This window comes from Vombatus ursinus, unplaced genomic scaffold (assembly GCF_900497805.2).
Source record: "Vombatus ursinus unplaced genomic scaffold, bare-nosed wombat genome assembly UNPS02014805.1, whole genome shotgun sequence".
Lineage (NCBI taxonomy): Eukaryota > Metazoa > Chordata > Mammalia > Diprotodontia > Vombatidae > Vombatus > Vombatus ursinus.
In genome coordinates this window covers 6,922,518-6,931,351 of record NW_020954583.1, presented here as the reverse complement: position 1 = coordinate 6,931,351, position 8,834 = coordinate 6,922,518, and the positions used below count along the sequence as shown (strand labels likewise).

The window sequence follows — 8,834 nt, the reverse complement described above, 5'->3', positions numbered from 1 at the left end:
TACCAATATGTGACTCACATTTTATTTTTTTAATTTTTTTAATAATTTGTTTGTTTGTTTGTTTGTTTTTGCTTAGGCAGTTGGGGTTAAGTGACTTGCCCAGTGTCACACAGCTAGAAAGTATCAAGTGTTTGGTCTGAGGTCACATTTGAACTCAGGTCCTCCTGACTTCAGGGTCGGTGCTCTATCCACTGCACCACCTAGCTACCCCCTATGTGACTCAAATTGTAACGGAACATATTTATTTATACATGGATTACAAGATTTTATGCACAAAATTTATTTTTGACCCTTTGTAGCCACTGAGCCACTGATATACAGATAATACTTTATAACCTTTATAAGTTGATTTATTCCAACATTCATTTTAGTGATTTTTTTTAACACCCTATACAGTCCCATATGAAATGGGCAGCACTGTAGAATGCAGGGGAAGTAAATAGCCCCAGATTCACAAGAAATTTGTCTTTCTCCCTTTCTTTCACCTTTTTTCTCTTCCCTCTCCCAATTCTCATTCCTCTTCCTTTTCTTATCCCTCTCTCCATTTGCCTTTCCTCCTCCCCTTCCTCCATCTGACTCTGTCTCTGTCCCTGTCTTTCTATCTCTGATTCTTTCTCTGTCTCATTTTGAAGATCATCAGAAATTAGTAAAATGATTCAGAATAAATGTACCATAAAGTGTCCTCAGGGTTTCTCATAACTTTTGTTGTTGTTGTTGTTGTTGCTTTAAATTTTATTTTACTTAATCCAATTTAGTAGACAATTAAAGTTTTCCCACCAACTCCGGGCGCAGAAACTTTCACAAGCTTCACAATTTTTTGTTTAGGTGCTGCCTTTGCAGGAGCCTTAGCAGCAAATGCAATTGTCTTCTTAGTTGATTGCTTAGCCTGTTTTGCTTCCTTGGCAGCCCTGATGGCTTGTTCTCATTGAGCCTTTTGAACTTCAGATTTCTGGCTCCTCTCAGCCATTATATCAGGAAGAGAAGCCCCAGTGATGGACCTCTGGAATTTAACAGCCCGGCGAGTTGTTTTCTTTTGAATCTCTACCGTCTGTCCCTTCTTGTGTTTTCTCCTATTCAGGACAGTCCAATTGATTTGCCGGGGGTTCCTCTTTGAAAGGAATGCAGACTCGCATTTTGCATTCAAAAATTGGAAAACCTTCCCGTCCGTGGGGACGTAGCGCCTCCCGTGACCCGTGTAGATTTTGTACCAGCTGAACCTGCGCAGCTCAACCTTCATGGCTGCAAACTGGAGGAAGACGGAGAAGAGTAAGAGAAAGGTTTCTTATAACTTCCTCCCCACCTCTGCCCTAGCCCCAACTCAGAACTGGAAGGTTCTATCTTACGTACTCTGTGAAATAAAAGAAACCTATCAGGGCTGTCTTCTGTTCGAACACTCCAATCACAAGGAATGATTCAGACAATGCGAACAAATGCATTTGTTAACAAATTAGCCTCTGTAATTAGGGACGGGGTGAGGCAGAGGGGAGATAGGGGAAATAGGACTCCCCCCCCCCACATCTGTCTAAATGGAGAGAGAAAAGGAGTGAGAAAAGGAAGGATAACAAAGAGGAAGATGAAGAAGAAACCTCTGCTACTAGATTTCATAGGTAAAGGGAAGAATAATCCACTACTGGTCAGGTTTTTCTTCGAATCAGATTGCTTCTTCCTTTTCTTTGCAGTATGGATGATGATGCTGGCTGGTCTGAGGAAAGTTTGGTTGCTCTGAACTTCATTGAACAACCTTTCTCACTTCCCTATCTCTGAGTCTTCTGCTGATTTTCTCTGAGTTGTCATGGACTTCCCTCTAAACATACTTCCATTTAAGTTACCGTTATTATGAAATGTATCCCAAATCTAAAAATAAAATAAAGTTTTAAAAATTGCTGAATTTCTCCTACATCTCTTCCTCAGTGATGAAGGTTTTGTGGGAGGAAGGACTACATTTTGCAAGATGCTTTGTCAACATTCCCACCCACACACACTCTCCCCACCATGTTACAAAGGCTGCCACTTCTTAGGCATCTGATATGCTTCCTAGTGCAGTGGAAAGAGTACTGACTCTGAAATGAGAGAACCTAGGTTCATTCAAATAGCTCATCTCATGATTACTACCTGTGTAACTTTTAGGCAAGTTTTTTAACTTCCATAATCCTCACTTTCCACTTCTGTCAAATGAGGTCAAAATTAATAAAGAGCTCTCCCAGCTCTAAATCTATGATACTATGATCTTTTAGAAGAGTGTTCTTATAAGAACTGGGTGAGATGGCCCAACCCTGAGATCTGTAAGAACTCTAAGATTCTGCACCTGTTTTCTCTTCCTGAAATATTCTTCCCTCTCTTCTTCACTTACACATTCTAGAAAACCCAGCTCAAATTATTTTATTTCTATGTAGACTTCCCTGATTTATCTATCTGGATGTGGTCCTGACAACACCCCATCCTCGCTATTATGGTATTTGTGATCTTTATAACTTGCTACCTTTCATGTTAGCTGTCTTTTCATCTATAAATGTCTTATTTCCCCAACTAGATTATCAGGGCAAGGGATGGAGCTTAATGTTTTTTTTTCTTCTACATACTGCCTGAGTAATTCTTTAAAGATCTAAGTTGCAGAACAGTTGGCAATCTGCCAAGGTAAAAGAAATTTCTTCAGTTAGATTTCCTTATATCAATGAAATCACAGGTCCTAACTTTAAAAACAAAATAAATAAACAGTGCCTGATATACTGCTTTGTACATAATAAGCTCTTAATAACTATTTCTTCATTGAGCAACAATTTTAGAGATTGGACTGGATGGCCTCCTTGATCCCTTCCTTCTTACTCTAGGATTCTATGATTCAAAAATAATGGACCAATATTTAAATGGGAGAAAACAACTAGCAAATTTGCTAATGACAATAAAGCAGGGATAAGATCTTTAAATGAAATAGAGTTATTCCTGAAATTACAAATATTTGACCTGTGGACATCTTTATATGCAAATAACTGCATCTTTGCCAATCTTGGAACTCTACAATCTCCTTCTAGGCAATGAATTTTATTTCTCTCATCTCACTGGCTACTGCTACTGAAGCTTCAGGAGCCTACTCCCACTGCTGAGTCCCAGAGGAAAGAAAGAGAAGACATTGTCTCTGCTAGAATTAGTAGGACACTCCTAAACATGGGTCAAAGAGGTGTATTGCAGTAGGTGGGGTGTGGAGAGGTGGAAAAGGAGATGTGTTCATTAACTAGAAAGATTGTTAAATCTGTTGACAATCTACCAAGGCTAAAAATTTTTCAATCATTTAGGGTAACTCTTGCTGGAGGTAGTGGGGCAGTTTCTTGATATATATATTTTTCAAGTCATATTGTACCATTCCCAATACTTTTAACAATCTTCCTTTTAAATTGTTAAATTAATGTCCAGCCTTTTAAACATATATTCTTGATATCTGCTTTCCTAAGTGACCTGAACTTCTCCCTGGAAGGATAGAAACAAGTGTATACTAAGTGACAACAATATGGTGCTAAGTACTTTATAAATATCTCATTAGATCCTTACAACAGCACTGGAAAATAGGGGCTGTATCTCCATTTTAGAGTTAAGGTAATTGATGCATATAGGGTTAGGTGATTTTCCCAGGGTCACATAGCTAGTAAGTGTCTGAGACTGGGTATAAACCCAGGTCTTCCTGACTCGAGCTCCAGGGCTCTGTCCATTGTATAACCCACTGGAAACATTTGGTCTAAGGAGGAGTTCACAACTCACAATAATAAAGAATACAATGAATGCTTATTTATTCTTATACATACCTCTTTGACTGTTGCAATATTTTTCACATACTACAGGTTTTATGAATATTTGGGGAAATGAGTTTGTTAGATGTCAGCTAAAACTCTCCTGGGTAAGTGGTCTATTTTCACATTTTTATTGCTCATCTATTTTATTAGACCAAATCAGTCTCTGTGAATTGTTTCACATTGATGCCCCTCAATAAATGTTTAGTCTGATCATCCCTGCACCAATATTAATTAAAGATGTTTTGTAAGAGATGTTTGCAAATTGTTTTGAAATGCCTAGATGATATATAAACTACATCATATTGATTAATATTTATTACCTATTTATACATTTATGCAGTGGGTATCATTTTAGTACCTAGATATTTTGACAAGCACACTATTTTTGTATGAGGATAAAATGTATGGGAGAAAGAACATCCTTCACTCTCATCTCTAGACCTAAGAAATTCAATATGAGTAGATTTCTGTAGCCTCAAATATGACTTTTTATTTATTTTAATTTTTTTAAATCCTGCCATATATTTGACTTCTCTTTAATTTTTCTACTTTTCCCTTGCCTTTTGTCTTTCAAACATTCACTTTCAGTGAAGTACACCCACACTATACCTCTGACTCATATACCTCTCTACAAACACCTTTTCTGTCTGTCACTGTCTTTCATAAACGCTTTCCTGAGATTCACAACCAGAGTTTCCCTAACACTCTGTTTCTGTCTCTGTCTGTCTCCCTCCTTCCCTTTCTCTCTCTCTCTCTCTCTCTCTCTTTCTCTCTCTCTCTCACACACACACACACACACATGCACAAAAATATAAATTATTTTTTGCACAGTTAAACAAACACAATATAATTGCCATTTCCTCATATAGTGATTTCATTAGTGATTTATTTCAAAGTAATGAAAATTAAGACTTGGTGATAATTACCCAGTAACTGTATTAGTGAACAGACAATTTGAGGGTTGTGGAAAGATTATATAAATTTTTAGATATGAAGGTTAATGTCTTATATTTTATACCATTTGTTGATATTAATAATGCCTTTTGGTGACATGAACTTGGTTCAGCATAGGAAAAAGCATGGGTGAGAGAGGTGGAAGAGATGATATAATGCTAAAAACAAAACAAAGAAAACAAAACAAAAACGTTGTTCTTGGAGAGAAGACAGATTCAAGTTCTGGTTCTGACGCTAACTGTGTTACCATGGATAAATCACCTAACCACTCTGGCCTGAAATTTTCTCATTGATAAAACAGAAATAATAAGACATTTATTTCACTAACCTCACATGATTTTTAAAAAGAAAGAACCTGGTAAACCTATCAAATGTGAACTATTTTAATACTTATCATTTAATACTTATCATTCAATAAAGATTTATTAAAGCTAATAGGGGCCAGGCACCTTACTAGCAATAGAAAGACAAAATTAAACATTTCCTAACCTCAGAAGGCTTACTTTCTATGAGAACCCCACCATACATATATGCATGTGTATGTATTTATATGTGTGTGTATGTACATACACACACATACATACAAAGTAAATATAATGTTATAAGGTAATGAAGGGTTGGATTTGAGAAGGGAGACATTAGCAGCTTTGTCATTTATCCTTGAATCACTATTTCTATAGTTATTATTCTTCCCTGCCCTAATCTTTGTACATCCCATTTCTCCTCTTAGAGTAGCAAATGATTATAGCCAAGACCAGCAAACTAACCCATTGTCCTAAGACTACCAAAAAAGATTATTTTCATTATTAAAAAAAATTCAGGTATTCATATTTCTTATCATGAGTAATGGTTGTGATCTATAAATTTGTATTACAATGTTTATCTTACATTTATGTTTTGGATTATATTGACAGCACTTTACCTACTTATCTGTGAGTGGTCTTAATTTATCAATTGACTTGACCTCCCACAATGGCTCTCATTTCCATATATACAAACATAGCTGAAGGAAGGGTTTTGAAGTCACAACATAGAAAACATACACATGACCTTAGACAAATATTTCATGTGACTATGGCAAAAGGATTAAGACAATTTCATTAGTTTCTACTTCATTTTGTAACTAGAAAACAAGTTTAGATTTCAGGACTTATAATGTATACTTCCCAAATCAAGGTCTTGCTTGAATCCACAATAAGACAAAGTTATCTTAAACCATCTCACTGAAATTTTTAGTCAATGATACTGTTTTGTCAAAGGAAATGTCTATTGTGAGAAACATCAAGCCAATACACTTCACCCAGCTAGCAAATGTATTTTCAGGGCATTGATAATATGATGTAGAGATAATTCCTTTGGATCTATTTCAGTCTGTTTAACAATACAATAAATGTATAATTGTGAATAACAGGAAAGGGTAGTTTTGATTTTAGATAGGCAAGTGTCTAGCTATCATAATAGCAGGCACCAAAAGGGCTATAGTTAGGCTGTAAAACATAAAGACTGAAGTATTTACTCTTTACTAATTGAGGCCTTTTTTAAACTGGGGCTGAGACAGAGAAATAATGGAAAAACTTGCTCAGCCACTGACCAAGGTGCACTTATGTTATACATAAGCAGTTGACATCAATGATTTTTGGGTAAAGTATAATAGTCAAATTAACTTTTTTAAAATGAAATGTTGCCTTAATATTTAGAATTGATTTTCATTCCTAGAAGGAAAACAAAAGTGGCAGGGTAAAATATTGTCTATCTCAAACTTTTCAGTAATATCATATAATATTTTAATTAACATCATGAGTTAGCAGTTGTACAGAATTAAGCAATGGCTTGAATGAGTATATCTACTCTGTAGTATATAACAGAAACCATTGAAAGATAAAGTTTTTTTTTCATAGCATCAATTTGCAAGTTTCACAATTTTTTTTATCTTATATTACAATTTTTAGTTTAATCTGTGCTTATATCCTTGAATTGAGAAAGGTGTGATAGCATTTACATTGTACCTACTCATAAAAATAGTTAGTAAATATTGGTAAAATTCAGCATTTTTGAATGAAAATGCTAGTGAGGAATATTAGACAATAAACATTCTACATTTTAAAATGTTTGAGTTCCCTTCATTTTGAAATTTAGCTTCAGTCTCTTTTCTATTACCAAATCTCAAAATAGTAAATACCTGACAAGAGAAACTCAACTTCTATATCTTTGAAAGAATTCTAATTCACCAATAATAACTCCCTGAGCCATATGCCAAATTATCAAGAGTTTTTCTGCCTGCATTGTTAATAATAGACATTGTGTTAGCTTTACCGGCTGCTGTAGTTCAAAATGAAAGATACTTCATTGTTCTAAAATAAGTTAGGGATTACATACTGTAAGAACCACTATGGGTGATGGACAACTAAGTGATCTCCTGCTGTTGGCCTTGGACCATGAAACTGCAGAGATTACTAATGTTAACAAAGCAAAAGCAGTTTTGCCTAGTTTAAGATCATGTTATTCTCTATTGACATTAGCAAAGATTTGATGGATGCAGTGATCTGTCTACTCTCCAGAAGAAATACATAAAACTTATTGTAAATTGTTTATCCTCTTAGATTCCATATGAAATGCAGGATGAACTGTGACTGAACTGATGGTAATATTGCAATATAACTATGAGGCACACAATTAAGCTAACACAGAGAAGCTTTGCTCCACCCCCGACCCCCTCACACATTGTGTCTTTTTGTTCCATGTCTGTTACTATCCCCAAATAATTTACTGGGACAAAAATTAATTTTAAAAAGTAAAGGATGACAAATGAAGGCTCAAGAAGATGTGTACCTTCACATTTGGGATGAAGGGGTAGCATAGAAGGTGGGACCTTAGAAGCAGTATTTATAGATACAACAGAGCAGCATTTGTTTTCAGGTAATATTCTCAGTGCTTTGCAGTCTATAACTCTCGATGTAACAAAATAGTTTTAAGATTCTCTCCTCTACTCAGCATGTTTCTCCAGCTTTCAGCAAATGTACACTAGTTTTCCAGACTCAGCATTTATTTTTCATGTGTCTTGCTACAGAGTAATCATTATGTATGGCTTGGCCTAGAAATGGCACCCCTGGAGTGAAGCATTGTAACAGTAACTAATGTGAAAAGTTGATTTGTCGATTTTCCTGTGCCAAATGTTCATTTCATGGCATTATCACAACGTATTTTTCTCAGTCCTCAGGAGAGTATAGGATTGACAGCTCTAGAGACTGAAATTCTGAGATTATTTAAAGGATAGGTAAAACCCAGCAGTAGAAATCTATATTTCTCAAAAGGACTTTGAAATTTTCTTGATAATACAACATTCTGGTACCACAGGCACGGTGACAGCCTGGTAAATGCCAGGTGTCAGTGACATTCTTAGGGTCATAGCAAATGTCACTACTGTGAATTCAAGAGATTAGAGTTTCCCTCATTGAAAACTTAAGACAAACTACCAGCATTTCAGATAGACTTCTTCAAGCCCCTGGGAAGTTAGGGGGGAAAAAAACTTACCCTATGAAGAACCTTCTATTTAAGTCTCTTAGATCCCACCTCATTCCCTCATACTTTCCCTTTGCTGCCTACTGCCCTTGCCTTCACTACACACTTAGCTCTGCCTTCCCAGGCCAATACCCCAGCACTCTTTTCTGAACTTCTGCCATTACAACTTGTTCTCAATTAGCAATAGAAAGGAACCATTAAAGTTCAATGGTATAATGGAAAGACATTGGGTAGACAATAAGGATACTTGGGTTCCTATTCCATCTCTGCCCTCAACTAACCTGTGTGACATTAAGGCACGTTATTTTATTTCTCTGGGCTTCAGTTGTTTCATCTTTAAAATAAAGGAGTTGCAAAATATGGTTGGTAAAGTCCTTAGAGAGAGGAAATTCAAAGATCTTATGACAGAAGAATTAAGTACTACTAAGGAATAATATCTTAAACAAACAAATAAATCTGTAATAGAAAAAAAATTACACCATAATGGTATGACCAGTGTAATATGTTTCTGAGGTACAGGCTATGGGATGGAATAACAAAGAATCTTTCCAAGTATCCTGCTGAGCATCTCACAATAAA

The 8,834-nt window shown here is 35.8% G+C and overlaps 1 pseudogene; it reads right to left on the bottom strand.

Annotated features, from left to right (window-relative positions):
• Window positions 1-751: 751 nt before the first annotated feature.
• LOC114051736 lies at window positions 752-1,237 on the bottom strand (annotated as a pseudogene).
• Window positions 1,238-8,834: the final 7,597 nt, after the last annotated feature.